This window comes from Saimiri boliviensis, chromosome X, assembly GCF_048565385.1.
Source record: "Saimiri boliviensis isolate mSaiBol1 chromosome X, mSaiBol1.pri, whole genome shotgun sequence".
In the NCBI taxonomy this organism is placed as follows: domain Eukaryota; kingdom Metazoa; phylum Chordata; class Mammalia; order Primates; family Cebidae; genus Saimiri; species Saimiri boliviensis.
Genome location: NC_133470.1, coordinates 119,549,873 through 119,569,623, shown reverse-complemented (window position 1 = coordinate 119,569,623; position 19,751 = coordinate 119,549,873). Strand labels below are relative to the sequence as shown.

The following is a 19,751-nucleotide window of genomic DNA, read 5'->3' as shown; positions in this document are numbered from 1 at the left end:
ACACACCAAAAAATTCGGATTTTTCAGCTGACTTTTTGTGAAAGTTTCCCCCCACCACCCCAAATTCAAAAGAAGTATAAAGCGGGTCATTCAAGGCAAACTCCCAATGTAATGGAATTAATTAATTTGTGTTGTGTTTTGAACGTGTATATATGTGCTTGCAAGAATTACATGGAAGAATTAGACTGACACAGAGTGGCTCTCAAAGTGAACCTCAGAATCTTAAGGACGTTTTATTAAATAGCAAGTCAACAATTTTTCTCCGTGAATGTGACTCCACAATAATAGCAGAAATCAGAAAATACTTCACATGCAAATATATCTGAAATTCTTCATGGATGTATTTAACACTTTGAAGTGATGGCAACATCTGGTAACAAGTAGAAGCCAGAGTCATAAAAGCTATGGCTTCATGTTACCACTTCATCTGAATTAGTCATTTAAAGGGGATTTTATATGTCTTCCTAAGAACTGACAAGGTTAATCTTACACTAGGGCAAGCTGGCAGGAAATGCTAAAGCGGCTCTTTCTTTTGAAGGTTTTGTTATTCCTTGTGAGGTCAAAAAGTAGTTGTTTTAAAATTTGGAAAGCTAATGCAGTGATGTTTTGACTCTTGACAGTGAGATATTTTTCTTTCTTTTTTGGGGAGGGTGTGTGGCAAGTTTGAGGAAAAACTTGATAAATTGAGAGTTCTTTATACTTTCCACTCCACGTCTTTTCTCTCAAAAGTCTTTATTTTCTAAAGGTGCAAAATTTAGAAATTCATTTCAGTTGCCAAATATGAGCATGGATTTGGTGCTATTAGAAGATATAACTTATCATGTGTTTGGCCAGATTAGCTTTCAGGAATTATTGTATTTTATAGGATTAGCCAATGGAGCAAGAGTAGATGCCTTTTATCCTTATTTATTTGCTTTGCATTAAAAAGACAAATGCTAAAAGTTTATTCTTGATTATGAAATAAACCACTATAATATATGACACTGAGTTAATTCCTGTAGGATTCAAAGTCTTCCACATACATCCATTTAATGAATATTTGTTGAGTGGCTACTGGATGCCAGGCAGTGTTCTATAAGCTGAAAATAGATTACTGAACAAAACAGACAAAAAATTCACAGCCCTCATAGAGCTTATTAAATATTAAAACAGTAGAGCAATTTTAAATTATTTAATGCTATCACTCAGCTTTTAAAGACCTTCACTGAATGAATTTTGAGAACTTTTGCACATTTTATCTACAGCTTGAATGGAGAAAAATATGACATTTTATTTGGAATCTAGGGCAATAAGCTAGAAGCTGATAACTAAAGTAAATATTTTCTTCTGTGATGATCATTTATAGTTTTCATTTATCAGTGTTATACTTAGACCTCTTGAGGAATGTTACTAGTTTAATTTGTGGATTAATTCTTGAGAATGGGCTTAATTTGTATTGAGCGGAGGTGGTGAAAGGACCAAGTAGCCCTGGAAATTAATGTCAAGTCATGGCATTTGTAAAAGTAACTTCTGTCATTTGAAAAATTATAGAATACTTAAATGTATTTAATGCTCCCTGTGGAAAATGAATGTATTGCTCAGTTATTTTTGCCTCTGTGAGTAGCACAAGAGCTGACTCAAAGGAGATGACATGATGGTTCCTGTCCTGAAGTGAAATAAGATGGTGGGTTGTGGTGGAAAAATGATGTGGTCATGCCCATATTTGCTCACATCTCTTTTTGGTTTCCTTTTATAGAGGGAAACCAGGCAAAGGCTCATTTCTTATTTTTTGTTTCCTTTTTATATTTTCTTTCGTACACCATTTCCCTTTCTTTTTTTTTTTTTTTTTTTTTTTTCTTAAAATTGCATTATAGTGACTCGCAATTCAATTGGCTCAAGTTGTACTTTGTAATTACATAAATAAATACCCCTTAGAAAAGTCATAGTGGAAGCATTATACCCATTTTAGGGACAGACACAGCCATTCTGAGCCCCTTGAGGATATGAAAAGCATGTTGCAGAAATCCTCGTATTTCCCGATGCCAACTACTGTAGTGCCTTTTATAGAATAGATGCTTAATCAGTATTTATCTATTGAATAAATATGTGCCAGAAAATTTAATTTTGCTCTACAAAATCCCAAGGACGTTATAAAGCAGAAATTTTTTTAAACTTATTTTATTTATTTATTTATTTGGAAATAGAGTCTCACACCGTCACCCATGCTGGAGTGCAGTGGTGCAATCTCAGCTCACTGCAACCTCCACCTCCCAGGTTCAAGTGATTCTCCCAATTCAGCCTCCAGAGTAGCTGGGACTACAGGCACGTGCCACCATGCCAGGCTAATTTTTTGTATTTTTAGTAGAGACGGGGTTTCACCGTGTTAGCCAGGATGGTCTCAATCTCCTGGCTTCGTTATCAGCCCTCCTTGGCCTCTCAAAGTGCTAGGATTACAGGCGTGAGCCACCATGCCAGGCCTAAAAATTTATTTTTATGGACTTATTCAAACATATTATGAAAAATAGCATTAGGAACTCCAAGCTTTAACAATTATCAGTATTTTATGTTCTTATTTCATCTTTGCTCTCCCCTTCTTTCTTTTTTTTTTTTTTATTGCCTTTTAGGTTTTGGGGTACATATGATGAACATGCAAGATTGTTGCATAGGTACACACATGGCAGTGTGGTTTGCTGCCTTCCGTCCCCTCACCTGTATCTGTCATTTCTCCCCATGCTAGCTCTTCCTACCCCCCCGCCCCTCCCCCATTTCCCCCCAACGGACCCCAGTGTGTAGTGCTCCCCTCCCTGTGTCCATGTGTTCTCATTGTTCAACACCCGCCTATGAGTGAGGATATACGGTGTTTGATTTTCTGCTCTTGTGTCAGTTTGCTGAGAATGATGGTTTCCAGGTTCATCCATGTCCCTACAAAGGACGTGAACTCATCGTTTTTGATGGCTGCGTAATATTCCATGGTGTATATGTACCACATTTTCCCTATCCAGTCTATCATCGTTGGGCATTTGGGTTGGTTCCAGGTTTTTGCTGTTGTAAACAGTGCTGCAATGAACATTCGTGTGCACGTGTCCTTGTAGTAGAATGATTTATAATCCTTTGGATATATACCCAGTAATGGGATTGCTGGGTCAAATGGGATTTCTATTTTTAGGTCCTTGAGGAATCGCCACACTGTCTTCCACAATGGATTAATTAATTTACATTCCCACCAACAGTGTAAAAGTGTTCCCATTTCTCCACATCCTCTCCAGCATCTGTTGTTTCCCGATTTTTTAATGATCGCCATTCTTACTGGTGTGAGATGGTATCTCAATGTGGTTTTGATTTGCATTTCTCTGATGACCAGTGATGATGAGCATTTTTTCACATGTTTGTTGGCCTCCTGTATGTCTTCTTTTGTAAAGTATCTGTTCATATCCTTCGCCCATTTTTGAATGGGCTTGTTTGTTTTTTTCTTGTAGATCTGCTTTAGTTCTTTGTAAATTCTGGATTTCAGCCCCTTGTCAGATGGGTAGGCTGCAAAAATTTTTTCCCATTCTGTTGGTTGCCGATTCACTCTACTGACTGTTTCCTTTGCCATGCAGAAGCTGTGGAGTTTGATTAGGTCCCATTTGTCTATTTTGGCTTTTGTTGCCATTGCTTTTGGCGTTTTGGTCATGAAGTCCTTGCCTACACCTATGTCCTGAATGGTTTTGCCTAGATTTTCTTGTAAGGTTTTTATGGTATTAGGTCTGATGTTTAAGTCTTTAATCCATCTGGAGTTAATTTTGGTGTAAGGTGTCAGGAAGGGGTCCTGTTTCTGCTTTCTGCACATGGCTAGCCAGTTTTCCCAACACCATTTATTAAACAGGGAGTCCTTTCCCCATTGCTTGTTTTTGTCAGGTTTGTCAAAGATCAGATGGTTGTGGGTATGTTGTATTTCCTCTGAGGCCTCTGTTCTGTTCCATTGATCTATATCTCTGTTTTGGTACCAGTACCATGCTGTTTTGATTACTGTAGCCTTGTAGTATAGTTTGAAGTCCAGTAGTGTGATGCCTCCTGCTTTGTTCTTTTTGCTTAGAATTGACTTGGCTATGCGGGTTCTCTTTTGGTTCCATATGAAGTTTAAGGTGTTTTTTTCCAGTTCTGTGAAGAAGGTCTTTGGTAGCTTGATGGGAATAGCGTTGAATCTGTAAATTACTTTGGGCAGTATAGCCATTTTCACGATGTTGATTCTTCCTAACCATGAACATGGAATGTTTCTCCATCTGTTTGTATCCTCTCTTATTTCGTTGAGCAATGGCTTGTAGTTCTCCTTGAAGAGGTCCTTTACGTTCCTTGTTAGTTGTATTCCTAGGTATTTTATTCTCTTTGTAGCAACTGTGAATGGCAGTTCGTTCTTGATTTGGCTCTCTTGAAGTCTATTACTGGTGTATAGGAATGCTTGTGATTTTTGCACGTTGATTTTGTATCCTGAGACTTTGCTGAAGTTGTTTATCAGTTTCAGGAGACTTTGGGCTGAGATGATGGGGTCTTCCAGATATACAATCATGTCATCTGCAAATAGAGACAATTTGATTTCCTCCTTTCCAATTTGGATACACTTTATTTCTTTTTCTTGCCTGATTGCTCTGGCTAGAACTTCCAGTACTATATTGAATAGGAGTGGTGAGAGAGGGCATCCTTGTCTAGTGCCAGATTTTAAAGGGAATGCTTCCAGGTTTTGCCCATTCAGTATGATATTGGCAGTTGGTTTATCGTAAATAGCTTTTATTGTTTTGAGATACTTTCCGTCAATACCTAGTTTATTGAGGGTTTTTAGCATAAATGGTTGTTGAATTTTGTTGAAAGCCTTCTCTGCATCAATTGAGATAATCATGTGGTTTTTGTCTTTGGTTCTGTTTATGTGGTGAATTACGTTTATGGACTTGCGTATGTTGAACCAGCCTTACATCCCCAGGATGAATCCTACTTGAACATGGTGGATGAGCTTTTTGATATGCTGTTGCAATCAGTTTGCCAGTATTTTATTGAAGATTTTTGCATCTATGTTCATCATGGATATTGGCCTGAAATTTTCTTTTCCTGTTGAGTCTCTGCCGGGTTTTGGTATCAGGATGATGTTTGTCTCGTAAAATGATTTGGGAAGGATTCCCTCTTTTTGGATTGTCTGGAATAGTTTCAGAAGGAATGGTATCAGCTCCTCTTTGTATGTCTGGTAGAATTCAGCTGTGAACCCATCTGGACCTGGGTTTTTTTTGGGTGGTAGGCTCTTTATTGCTGCCTCGACTTCAGACCATGTTATTGGTCTATTCAGGGTTTCGGCTTCTTCCGGGTTTAGGCTTGGGAGGATGCAGGTGTCCAGGAATTTATCCATTTCTTCCAGGTTTACTAGTTTATGTGCATAGAGTTGTTTGTAATAATCTCTGATGATGGTTTGGATTTCTGTGGAATCTGTGGTGATATCCCCTTTATCGTTTTTTATTGCATCAATTTGGTTATTCTCTCTTTTCTTTTTTATTAATCTGGCTAGTGGTCTGTCTATTTTGTTGATCTTTTCAAAAAACCAGCTCCTGGATTTATTGATTTTTTGAAGAGTTTTTTGTGTCTCTATTTCCTTCAGTTCTGCTCTGATCTTAGTTATTTCCTGTCTTCTGCTAGGTTTTGAGTTTTTTTGATCTTGCTCCTCTAGCTCTTTCAATTTTGATGATAGGGTGTCAATTTTAGATTTCTCCTTTCTTCTCATGTGGGCACTCATTGCTATATATTTTCCTCTAGAGACTGCTTTAAGTGTGTCCCAGAGATTCTGGTATGTTGTGTCTTTGTTCTCATTGGTTTCGAAGAACATCTTTATTTCTGCCTTCATTTCATTGTTTATCCAGTCAACATTCAAGAGCAAGTTGTTCAGTTTCCATGAAGCTGTGCGGTTCTGAGTTAGTTTCTGCATTCTGAGTTCTAACTCGATTGCACTGTGGTCTGAGAGACTGTTTGTTATGATTTCTGTTCTTTTGCATTTGCTGAGGAGTGATTTATTGCCAATTATGTGGTCAATTTTAGAGTAGGTGTGATGTGGTACTGAGAAGAATGTATATTCTGTGGATTTGGGGTGGAGAGTTCTGTAAATGTCTATTAGGTTTGCTTGTTCCAGGTCTGTATTCAGGTCCTGGATATCCTTGTTGATTTTCTGTCTGGTTGATCTGTCTAATATTGACAATGGGGTGTTAAAGTCTCCCACTATTATTGTGTGGGAGTCTAAGTCTCTTTGTAAGTCATTAAGAACTTGCCTTATGTATCTGGGTGCTCCTGTATTGGGTGCGTATATATTTAGGATCGTTAGCTCTTCTTGTTGCAGTGATCCTTTTACCATTGTGTAATGTCCTTCTTTGTCTCTTTTGATCTTTGTTGCTTTAAAGTCTATTTTATCAGAGATGAGAATTGCAACTCCTGCCCTTTTTTGCTCTCCATTTGCTTGGTAGATCTTCCTCCATCCCTTTATTTTGAGCCTTTGTGTATCCTTGCATGTAAGATGGGTTTCCTGGATACAGCACACTGATGGGTTTTGGCTTTTTATCCAGTTTGCCAGTCTGTGTCTTTTGATTGGGGCATTTAGTCCATTGACATTTAGGGATAGTATTGTTATGTGTGAATTTGATGCTGTCATTTTGATGCTACCTGGCTGTTTTGTTGGTTAGTTGATGCAGATTCTTGATTGTGTTGATGCTCTTTTACCATTTGGTGTGTTTTTGGAGTGGCTGGTACTGGTTGTTCCTTTCTATGTGTAGAGCCTCTTTCAGGAGTTCTTGTAGAGCAGGTTTGGTGGTGATGAAATCTCTGAGTGCTTGCTTGTTCACAAAGGATTTTATTTTTCCTTCACTTATGAAGCTTAGTTTGGCTGGATAGGAGATTCTGGGTTGAAAGTTCTTTTCTTTAAGGATGTTGAATATTGGCCCCCAATCTCTTCTGGCTTGTAGGGTTTCTGCTGAGAGATCTGCTGTGAGTCTAATGGGCTTCCCTTTGTGGGTACCCCGACCTTTCTCTCTGGCTGCCCTTAGCATTTTCTCTTTCATTTCAACCCTGGTGAATCTGACGATTATGTGCCTTGGGGTTGCTCTTCTTGAGGAATATCTTTATGGTGTTCTCTGTATTTCCTGGATTTGAATATTGGTCTGCCTTGCTAGGTTGGGGAAGTTTTCCTGGATAATATCCTGAAGAGTGTTTTCCAGCTTGGATTCATTCTCTTCATCACATTCAGGTACACCAATCAGACGTAGATTAGGTCTTTTCACATAGTCCCACAGTTCTTGAAGATTTTGTTCATTCCTTTTTGCGCTTTTTTCTCTGTTCTTGCCTTCTCTTTTTATTTCATTGAGTTGATCTTCGACCTCTGATATCCTTTCTTCTGCTTGGTCAATTTGGCTGTTGAAGCTTGTACATGCTTCACGAAGTTCTCGTGTTGCGTTTTTCAGCTCCATCAATTCACTTATACTCCTCTCTATGCTGTCCATTCTCGTCAGCAGTTCGTCCAATCTTTTTTCAAGGTTCCTCTTTTCTTTGCGTTGGGTTAGAACATGTTCTTTTAGCTCACTGTAGTTTCTTACTACCTACCTTCTGAAGTCTGATTCTGTCATTTCATCACCCTCCTTCTCCATCTGGTCTGGTTCCCTTGCTGGTGAGGAGTTGTGATCCCTTTTAGGAGGAGAGGTGTTCTGGTTTCGGGAGTTTTCATCCTTTTTGGGCTGGTTTCTTCCCATTTTTGTGGGTTTATCCACCTGTTGTCTGTCTCTGTCCCAGGGAGTTGGAGCTTTATGAGTTTCCGTTGCACTACTGCCTTTTTTGATTTTTCTTTCAGGTCTGACCCGCCCAGCTAGCAGCACGCCTAGCCACTTCCTGCCCGCAGGGGCTTTGCTGAGCTGCTGTGGGCTCCGCCCAGCTGCCCTGAGCTCTTCCCTGTAGTCCTTTTTATATGGGCGTAGTTAGAACTGTCTAGGCAATGGTGGCCCCGCCTGTGTTATGGAGGACTCTCTCTGTTGTGGCAGGTTGCCTCAGCAACGGCGGGTTGCCTCGGCAACGGCAGCCTGCCTCCGTAGAGGTGGAGAGTCTCAGTAATAGTGGAAGCCCCTCCCCCACGGAGCCGGACCATCCCGGTTCAGCTGTGCTTGGTTTGAAGGGCTCAACCCAGAGGGTTTCCAATTACTGTTTTTGTTTTCGTTGTTGTTGGGGGTGGAGGGGTGGGACCAACCGAGCCTGATCACCTGGCTCCCTGACTCCAGTCTTTTCTTTTAAGTTGAACGACCCCGCGTTCTGGTCGCTTGTTGAAAAGGCGCCGGGATCTCCCGTGCTGTGACACAGGGAGTCGGCTCAAACCGCGGCGCCGCCTCCTGGCGGATATTTTACCTAGGAATCTCCTGGCCTGACTCGCTATTTCAGATGAATGGGCAACTCTGCCGTCTCAGGGCTCTGCTCGCCAGCTAAGAGGGCTCCCAGACCAGTGGCTTTTGTACGGAGAACCGCAGCAACAGGGAGTGGTCACAGCAGCCGCGCGGGCGGAATCAGCCCCGCGGGGGCCAAAACAGCCGCACCGGCTGGGACTGCGACGCTGGCGACCCCTCTGCCTGGGTATCTCCTGGTCTGTGGGCAATAAGAGTTCGTCTGGAAATGCGGCGTCCACTCACCCTCTGCACTTTCACTGGGAGCTGAAGTCCTGAGCTGTTCTTAGGCGGCCATCTTCCCAACATCGCTCTCCCCTTCTTATTTGAGATTTGCTTTAAAATAAAAATAAAATAAAATAAAATAAAATAAAATAAAATAAAATAAAATAAAAAATAATCCACATATTGTTTTACCCATAAATACTCTAGTACACTTAGTTTTTAATATTTTAAGATAGTAGTGTTTACATTTCATATGGAGTTTTACTTTTAAACCCTTTCTGTGCTAATTTATGCAAGAGACAGAAATTCTTGACCGCTTATCAGAAGAAAAATCTAATTTGTTGTGTATGAACTGGAGGTTAACTCATTTTGTAACATATATCTTCTTTAGTCTTTTAAAAAAATTTTTATTAAAAGTTTCTAAACAGCACTGTCATGTAACTACATGTTATGTCATGACTGTCATGATAAAGCCGTGCCTTTTGGACATGAACCTGATTCAGCAAAATGTGCTTTGAAGTAGATAAGCTGTAGATATTTGTCTTCCCTGAATTGATATTAAAGAGATGTTTTTTCTTTTTCACAGTTCAAAAGTACAAAACTCAGGTTAAAACCTAGATAAGCAATTTTGTTAATTTTATTTTCAGTTTCAAAATTCTTGTTAAAACCTACGTACCTTATAGGTTTGTTGTCTCTAAAGTTAGATGGCTCCTTCATAAATATTACTGAGTAAAGCACTAGTTTTCAAAAAGTGTGGTGCATGGGCTCTTGGGGGTTAAAACTACTTTCATGATAAAACCAAATTGTTATTTGCTTTTTCACTGTGTTAACATTTGCACTGATGATGCAAAAGCAATAGTGGGCAAAACTGCTGAATCAAAGTTGTGGCACCACACTGTAGTAATAGCCATTGTATTCCTCAGCACCATACCATCGCCTTTAGAAACAAAATCTTACAACATGCATTTACAAATGTACTTGATGAAGCAGGAAAAAATAATTGTATTAAATCTCAATTCTTAGGTATGCATCTTTTTAATACTGTGTCTGATGAGATGAGACGTACCTGTAAAGTATTTCTGCTGCATATAAATATATGATGATTGTGATGATTGTCTTAAGGGAAAGTACTTGTGCAGCTGCTTGAGTTGTGAGCTAAACTAGCTGCCTTTTTAAAAATAGAAAACCTTTTTTACTTTGAAAGGTTGAATTAACTGATTGATTATTCAGACCCAAGTATCTGACAGATACTTTATTTAAAAATGAACCAAGTGTGCCTGTCACTGCGAGGGAAACAACTGAGAGTATTTGTTGCCAATGCTAAAATTAGAGCTTTCAAGCAAAATTCAAGTTTTTGAGAACTTTCATTGGTCACCATTGTATCCGATCAATACTTAGACTTTTCTAATGAAGTTGACAGTATAATTAATGAAAATGATTTGTTAGATTTTGTATAATAAAGTGTGTTAGCATTTGGAAGACCCACATAGTGAAACAATATTTTTCCAAATGACCAATGTGTGATGCTACAAAATCAAGCATGGGTAAAAGGCCCATTCTAAGTGCAAGATAGATGAATAGATTTTGAAAAAATCATTGATAGTTTACCAGACTCTACATTGCAGCCAACCTTTAAGAAACTACCACTTCTCAAGTTTTGATGTGGTATTGAAGAATATCTGTAAGTATCTGGAAAGTGTCTTAAAATATTTCTTTCATTTTACAAGAGTATATATATAACAGGAGGCCAGATGTTCTTCATACACTAGAACCAAAACTGGTATTGCAAAAGGTTGAATGCAAAAGCAGATATAAAAACCCAGCTTTCTTGTACTAGGTTAAACATTAAAGCGATTTGTAACAATGTAAACAATGCCACTCTTCTCACCACACTTTCTTTCAAAATATAGTTATTTTTCACTTAAAAGCTTATGTTAACCTGTAATGGGCTTATTATTTTTAAATAAGTAAATATCTTAAAAGTTTCCTAGTTGCCATTTTTGATGTGACAAATACACTGATAGATCTAACCCATGTGTTACCAAGCTCATTGGGATTCTTAGATCCTGAGGCCAAAAAGTTTAGGAACTGCTGAGTTGGGTTTTTTGTTGTTTCCCTGCTTATCCCTTTGCCCTCCCCCTTCACTTCTCCCATTCCCCTTTCTTTTCTTTTCTTGTTTGGGTGAGCTGGAGACCCTCAGGGCAGAAAATTGTAGAGCATGTGAGTTATTCCTTTATATGTTTTTATTAGCTATGAACAGAGCATGTATGCCTTTTTAAATCCGTTCCTTGCCCCATTTATAGTTCAATGTATTTTGACCTTTTCTTTATCTTAAAATTTTGATTACTTAGTTACACAAATAAAGAGCTAATAAATACTCTCGGGGAGACCGCCCTTGGAATATTGAATTTTATATTTTCTTTTGATACAGTCTTACTCTGTCGCCCAGACCGGAATGCAGTGGTGCAATCACAGCTCACCTCCTGGGCTCAAGCTATTCTCCTACCTCAGCCTCCCAAGTAGCAGGGACTACAGGCGACAGCCACCATGCCCAGCTAATTTTTTGTTGTTGTTCTGCCATGTTGCTCAGGCTGCTCTCAAACTCCTGGGCTAAAGTGATCCACTTGCCTCTGCCTCTGCCTCTGAAGGTTCTGGGATTACAAGCACCAGCTACCACGCCCAGCCAGAATATTGAAATTAAGATATATTCTGACTTATTTTCCCCAAATATGAAAAAATTAATTACATAAGTGACTTTATTAAAATTGACACATCCATGCAACAAGTTTATATACCTAATGCTGTGCCTGGCATGAATTTCCTAAATTTTCCAATAGTGTCCCAAAATTACAGTAGCAGTTTCTTAAATGTAAACTTGTTGCCTGTTTTATGTGTTAGATCCCTTTGCTTCTATGCTTCACTCACTATGTTTGCTTGCTTTTTTTTTCCTTTTTTTTCTTCTTTTCTTTCTGTTTGCTTTGTTTTTATAAGTCATGAAGATGGAAAAAATCCTGTTTCATCTAAGGAAAATAGATGAGTGTTGTTGAGGTGTATTATTAAGCACAGTGGGAGAGGCCTCCAACGTACATGTAACACACGGAAAGTATACCTAGTGCTGGGTGTGGTGGAGAGCATGATGTCTGGATGAAAGTTGTAAGAGACTTTAGAAATACTATGCCTAGCTCTTGTGTTCCAGCTACATATCCCACTGATACTTACATGAAACTTCTGTAACTTTTTAGGGTGTGACTTTTCTTTCCACCCTGCGGTGGGAGTGTGTCCACAAGTGCATGTGGGTGAACTCTTAACTTTATGTTTGTTTTTTGAGATGAAGTCTCACTCTGTGACCTAGGCTGGAGTGCAGTGGCACAATCTCTGCTCACTGCAACCTCTACCTCCGGAGTTCAAGCCCATCTCTTGCCTCAGCCTCCCGAGTAACTGGGACTACAAGCACACACCACCACACCCGGCTTTTTTGTATTTTTGGTAGAGACAGGGTTTCATAATGTTGCCCAGGCTGGTCTCGAACTGCTGACCCCAGGTGATCCACCCTCCTCGGCCTCCCAAGGTGCTGGGATTACAGGTGTGAGCCACCATGACTGGCCCGGACTGAACTCTTAATGCCCGGCCTGAACCCTTAACTTTTTGGTTTCTGTTTGTAACATCTAGAGAGAGTGAGAATTTGGTTTCCATCGGCTTTCCTTAGCATTCATTTTGATGAATTTGGGACGCAATGTAAAAGCTGTTTTCATTCTGTGGCCTGCTGATGAAAATGTAGAATTTATTACAGAACCCTTGCCACTATCTTACATTCCCAAACCAGTGTTCATTACCCATAGTAAAAACTGAGATCCTGTTCACACACATGCACATACACAGACACGCTCCCCACCGCCCTCTTTACACACATACCCATACACACCTCAGATGGTGAGTGAGATAGAAGTTTACAAAATGGGCCACATGCTAAAACTGGTTAAATTACTGATGTGGTAGATCTGTCTTTTAGGCCAGGCACAGTTGCTCAAGCCTGTAATCCCATCACTTAGGGAGGCCAAGGTGGGTGGATCACCTGAGGTCAGGAGATCTGGATGAGCCTTGCCAACATGGTGAAACCCTGTCTCTACTAAAAATACAAAAATTAGTCAGGCATTGTGGTAGGTGCCTGTAATTCCAGCTACTCGGGAGACTGAGACAGGAGAATAGCTAGAACCCAGAAGGCAGAGGTTGCAGTGAGCTGAGACTGAGCCACTGCACTCCAGCCTGGGTGACAGAGACTCCATCTAAAAACAAAAAACGAAAAACTATCTTTTAGGAAATGTCCTACCTAGCATTTACTAAGTAGAAGACGTGCCTTTTTGAAGGGCATATCTATTCCTAGAACTTTAACTACAATGTTTTACAGTAGAAATAAATGCTATTATGTTAAGGTGAAGAGACTTTAGAATTAGCAAGTTGGTGTTGACAGATCACACTGAACGAAGATTAACCTTGGAGTTTAGAAAGCTGGAGAGCATATATATTCCAGATGACCAGGGAAGGAAAAGTCAATGAAACAGTTTTTAAGTAGCACTGTTACAGCAACCTGCAAACCTTGTTTCTTATAGAGAAAGCTGTTTTCTAAAATGAATTACGTATTTAAAACATTAATTTCCTCAATGATACTGCTACATATCTGAAAAGGGTGGTTATGTAGCATTTGAGACAGACCCGTCTCAGTGGTTTGAGGCAACAGGTGTGGCTGAAGAAAAGGTAAGGCTGGGGAGAAACCAACATTTCTGGTCTAAACTGATACTGTCTTCTTACCTGAGGCAGTTGCCTGTGCCCCAGTTTTCTCTGTCTGAAAAATGCAGGATAACACACATTCTTCCAATTAATTCAAAATTCTTGGTAGTTACCTACTATTCCCCGATAGGCCACAGGCAGATAGTTCTATGCTTGTTTTAGAAATGGAGAATTTGAGACACAGAAAAGTTGAAAAAGCTTCATTCACATAGTGAGTCAGCAACAAGGACACATGGAAAAACATGTCCTCTGACTCCTGCCATAATATTCCTTTTCTTCTGGATTGTGTTGCCTTTTGATATTTCACGAAGGTTTTGTGATTGGTGAAATAGATTAAAGGACTTCCATGAAGGAGGCAAAATGTAACCCAGTGTCTGCTGTTGGTGGTTAGTGATGAGGACAGGAGAACACCGTCTGCCTCATGATAGGGACAATCCAGTAAGGGCTCCTTTTCACACTTTCATAAGTCACCTTCTTATGCTGAGAGTTCAGTATGCTATCATAAAATGCTTCACTTTGTTGTATATTATTTATGAAGGACTAGAGTATCTATTGTCTCTCTTTCATTCTCATGAGGTAGATTAGAGCAGCAGGTGGCATTATGCATGCTTTATCCTGGACAGATGATAATAATATCTGCCACTTACTGAGCCGTACCTTGCTGGACCCAGACACTGTTATGTATTTATATCTTCCCATTGGGTCATCGTGTGGATTTGGGAAATATGCGGAATAGCTCCATTGTTATAGATATGAAACAGGGGTGCCGAGAAGTTAAGTAATTTGTTCAGGGTCACATAGACTTACAAATCTGTCAGACTCCTAAGACCCTGCTGCATTTCCTCTTAGATTATTAACTTGCCCTATGTCAGTACTGAAGCAGCCTTCTCAGCCTAGCCCAGTGCTCCAATTGATCTGTCTCATAAAAGGCATTCACAACTAACCAGTTGCCTAATTTAGCAATTCACTGATTATACTGCTAGGCCAGTTAAAGGCAAATTTCAATAATGAGAGCAGTTATCACATACCTAGTACTTACCATGTGCCAAGCTGTGATCTAAATTTATGACACATATTAAATCATTTAAGCCTTACAACCAATAGTAAACTGTGATATGATGGAGTTGCTCTTATCTTCATCCTGGGGTGAGAAAATAGGGCAGAAGAGTTTTAAGCAATTTGCAGTTAATAAACTGTGAAGCCAGGATTTGAACCCAATCTGGCTTTAGACCTCTTTACTACACCTCTCAATTAGAAAATTATTCAGTTCAGCAAATGTTGGCTTAGTTCCTGTGTGCTATTCTAGCAGAAAATATAGTTCCTACACAGAAGAGCTTACATTTTTTATGTAAATCAAAATGTATATACTTGAAATCAATGCCATAGCGCCTTAGCATATGGGGTGTAAATGTTGTGTATGGATCAAAATGAATAATAGAGACTGTAAGCGAGTGGTCTGAGAGTTAATTTGCCTTTGCAAGTAATGTTCTTGACTATGGACGAGTGACTTGGGCACTGGGGAGAAGCTGTTCCATGTGTTCTAAAATAAGCAGGTTACTTGGCTACTGTTCAAACTCTAAATAGGTATATGGGTTGTAGCTATTTGACCTGAACTAACTTTAAATTGCCTTGAGCCCTTGTATGGTTTTGGGGAAAAAAAAGAAAAGAAAATTTTTCTCTAAGTGCTGCGTTTAGGTTAGAATTTATTAAATTCCTCGCCAAATACTGCCAGGCTGACAGGAAGGGGATTCGTAAGTATTGTATCATTCTTTTGTCAGGGTGTTCTCTTTTTCTAGCAGGAAGTGTTGTGACTTGCTCTCTAAAGTTGCAATTGTAAGAAGAATGTTGGGTTTCCAGATTGCTCTTCTGGGCGTGGGAGAAGGTTCTGTCTGTCAGTGCTGCCAGGAAGGAAAGCACCAAGTTTGCTCTCAGCGGGTAACTATAATAATATTATTTTGACAGGTTCTAACTTTCAGATTACTAAATCTAAATTTAAATACTAAATGATTAAGTAGAAATTTACTTTAAAAAGCTTGAAATTACTGTTATTTCTTTTGCTAGTTAAACATTTGGAGTCACCTTAAAAATATTATTTACTGAAGTAGAATCAAATTTGTGTTAAGAGAAAATTTTGAAGTTTGGAATCTAATGTGTTCTGTGTGTACTCTGTATTTTTCTTTAGAGACTGCTTAGAAAGTTTACACTTTTAAAAAATGTGTTTTGAAATCAAGTTAGGTATCTAAAACTCTAATATAGACAATAATCTAAATTATTGTCTATATTTGTGTTGGGGTTGGGATTTCAAATGCCTTTGATCTCAGTTAAATGGTTTTTCAAAACTCTGTAAAATAGAGATTGAAGTGGCTGTCATGATAGTACGTGTCATGATTAGATTGGTATTCAACTCTTCCGAAGTGAGTTAAATCAAGCAGTTGTCTTAATGTTTATTAAATAATAAAAATCACTGGTGATTAAATTTTGATGGTGTTATTGGTACTTGACAGCAATAGTGATTTCTGGTGCTCAGATACCTCAGGGTTTTCCATCACATGGTAGTCATATAAGTTTAATTTCCCCATATTTCTGGCCAAGGGAAGTATAGCTAGTTATATAGTCAATCCTTACTCTGAGTTGAATCCCCTCTTGGTTATGAGTTGAGTCCCCTCTTGGTTTTACTTAGTATGCACATGTGAAGTAAAAAGGGAAGTATGAAACAAAATGAACCAGTTTTTTTCAATTAGCAAGTGCTGTATTTGCTAACATATAAGCAAGGTATATAACACTGCAGGAGGCATTTTCAGTGACTTGCAGATAGCTTTCTGCTTAGTGTATGTAGTAATTTAAGTTGAAGGTCACAGTATTTTGTGGCATTTTTATTTTGAATTGAAATGAAGCATGGTAACTAGTCTGATCTTGCCTAGCATCTCTCTCTCTCTCTCTCTCTCTCTCACACACACACACACACACACACACACACACACACACCACCTCACCCCACCCCTCACACACCCCTGAAAGTTGCCCTTGGCTTCACTCAGATATTTGTTAATTTTCATAAGAAAGGAAACTGGAAATACTTCTTAGGTATGAAAATTCATTTGATTAGCAGCAGATTTATTTTCCCATAAATTCAGATTTTTGAGGGTAGATGGTAAAAGTTTACTTAGGAGATATGGAAGACATTAGACCTTTTAAAAGGAAAGTGGGCTATTTCAGTCTAAGAAGTTAGTTAATGTACCTTAGCTTTATGAAGATAGGGGAAGGAGAGGTGTATTTTTGTTGTGTCTTTGGGTTTGAAATAGTATTTTTCATCACAGGAAAAGAGGCTTTTAGACCGTAATTCAGACTTGCATTAAAAAGTTGCAAAATACTTGCCTGAGAAACATTTAAATGTGTTTTTAATCCAATCAAATGGAATTGCATATTTCTATTATTGGAAAAAGCTATATATTAATTTATTTTTAAACAGCCATTGCTTTCAGATCTTATCTTTGTTTATAAAGTACAAAAAGAGGAAAAGAAACTTTTACCTAAATTGGACGTATTTGAGGTTCCTTCAGGAAATGACACAGGATTGGGCACCCTTTGGGGTTTAAATGACTCATACAAATGGGTACTGAAAACAAAACAAAACAAAAGATCAATTAGAATCCACGTAATGATCAGTTATAACACAGAATAGAGGTATTTCCGGAAAAATGAACTCATTTCTTAATAGCTATGTAGGGGTGAAATCACAGGATTTCTGAGATTTGCTTTAAAATAATTCAGGGAAGAGACACAGGAAGGAGGGAGGGAGAAGAAAGGACAGGAAGAGAGAATAGATGAACCAAGCAAATGTAAGGAAATCAGGATAAATGTAGAATCTGTGATGGGTTTGTGGGTGTTTTTTGTGCCATTTTCTCTTGTATATATTAAAAATATTAACAGTAAAAAATGTTAATATACCTTTAGTTTGGAGCAATTTATATTACTTCTAAATGTTAACTTTTATCTATAAATTGGAGGCCTGTCAAAACATGTACACACAATATGTATGACTGTAAAGGTAAAATGTGCTGCTTGCATGCTAAAATGATTGCAAGTAAAAACTGCTTCTGAAAATATTTCTTTCTGTTTGACTTTCAGCTAAATTCAAAGGACAGGTCGCAAGCATCTTGACCAGTTCTGTAATATATTGAAGTATTGAACAAGGGTAGATAGTTAAAGCATGATAACAGGCCAATTACATGTGAAAAATGTGAGAATGCTATTGATCTTGACTATTTTGCTCACAGCTTGCTCCAATAGTGTATGTGTTTTTAAAACCACATAGAAGACTATATAGCCTGCATGATGTGTAGGTCTGTGCACTTTCCCTACTCACCTCCATCAAAGTCTATTTATTGAACAAACATTCGGTAGGTGCTTGTTGTGAGCCAAGATACAAAGTCAAATAAGGTACCAACTGCACTTTCAACGAGCTCACAGGCTCGTGGAGGAGATAGAGAAAGAAATAGATGTCATCACCCTGAAAACTGAAAGGGCTATAGGAATGTGGGGAAGGGAAGGAAATGGTTAGCAACTATGACCCTATGACACATCTCCTTTAAACTAATACAAGGCAGGGTATGGTGGCTCATACCAATAATCCCAGCACTTTGGGAGGCCTAGGTGAGCAGATCACTTGAGTTCAGGAGTTCGAGACCAGCCTGGTCCACATGGTGAAACCCTGTCTCTCCTCAAAGTACAAAAATTAGCCAGATGTAGTGGAGCATGCTTATAATGCCAGCTACTGGGAAAGCTGAGGTGGGAGAATTGCTTGAACCCAGGAGGCGGAGGTTGCAGTGAGCTGAGACAGAGCCACTGCACTCCAGCCTGGGCAACAGAGCAACACTCTCTCTGTCTCAAAATAATAATAATAACAATATAAAATAAGGCTGGGCACAGTGGCTCACGCCTGTAATCATAGCACTTTGGGAGGCCGAGGCAGGCGGATCACCTGAGGTCAGGAATTCAAGACCAGCCTGTTCAACATGGTGAAACCCAGTCTCTAGTAAAAATACAAGAATTAGCCAGGCGTAGTGACGCACACCTGTAATCCCAGCTACTCGGGAGGCTGAGGCAGTAGAATCGCTTGAAGCCGGGAGGTAGAAGTTGTGGTAAGCCGAGATCCTGCCATTGCACTCCAGCCTGGTTGACAGATACAAAAATTAACTGAGTGTGGTGGTATGTGCCTGTAATCCCATCTACTCTGGGTGCTAAGGTGGGAAAATTTCTGGAGCCCAGGACATGAAGGCTTCAGTGATCATGACACTGCACTCCAGACTGAGTGACACATCAAGATTCTGTCTCAAAAAAAAAAAAAAGAAGAAGAAGAAACAACTTTTGATTATGCTGATGTGCTACAATTAATGAACAGTTATATATATATATATATATTACAAACAGAAAGTTGGAGATGGTTTAATTGGTTGTGGGTATTACAGTGGTAGAAGAGGGCTAAAATGGCTTAGTCTAACCCCATGTGTGACTTTTGCAAATAACTCTTCTGCTCTCATCTCTCTTCCCCGCCCTCATTAATAAACCTTTATATGTTTCTCATGCATCCATAGGGGTTATTGGAGCAGTGTATGTGCAGAACAGAACAATCTCTTCTTCACATTAAAGAGTAAACTGATGTTTAAGCCTCCTTAAAGGTTTTGGATGTATCCAAGACCAAATTATAGTTACAGGTAGGCAGCTACTTGGAGTTAGATAAAGGGTAGAGTTAGCCTTCAGTCATAGATAGAGCCTTCTAAAGTTCATTTCTCAATTGATTTGGAATTTGAAGTATATTTTGCCATGGAAATAGTGGTAAGGTTTTTCAGGTTACTTTATGAATATCTCTGAAATCTTATATTATCTGATGATATGGTTTTGTTCTGTGGTATCTTACATTATTTTCATTTTATTCTATGTGAATTGTAGAAGCACAGTTGCTAAATATATCCAGATTTTATGTTCCATCAGTCAGTTACGTTATTCTGTAATTCTTGATATTATACAGTCTAATCAGTGTATATAATAATGCCTCATGAGAAAATGCTGTCCATTTTATTTGGGGTATCTAATGATGTCTTCTGTTTAATTTTACAATTTGCAGCTAAAATATTAAGTAGAATCAACAGAGCTAGACCTGAAAAATAACTTTCTGAAGTAAACTCTGCTATACATGGTGAATATTTCTTTGATAGATGTTTGCTCACCACACTGACTATAAGAAGCAGTCTTTGGCTGGATGTGGTGGCTCATGCCTGTAATCTCAGCACTTTTGGAAGACAAAGCAGGCAAATCACTTGAGCCCAGGAGTTCAAGACGAAT

The 19,751-nt window shown here is 38.9% G+C and overlaps 1 protein-coding gene across 6 annotated transcripts in view; it reads left to right on the top strand.

The window, feature by feature from the left end:
- Window positions 1-19,751, top strand: part of PLS3 (plastin 3) — a 99,713-nt gene that overhangs the window by 23,604 nt on the left and 56,358 nt on the right. The window contains exon 1 of one of the 6 annotated variants that reach the window (XM_003935830.4): window positions 15,263-15,344. The exons of 4 other annotated variants lie outside the window; for them this stretch is intronic. The gene's annotated coding sequence lies outside the window, so the exon portion shown is untranslated. Of the gene's footprint in view, window positions 1-15,262; window positions 15,345-19,751 lie in introns of those variants that run through there. One more of the 6 variants, XM_074391907.1, reaches the window with a different exon arrangement.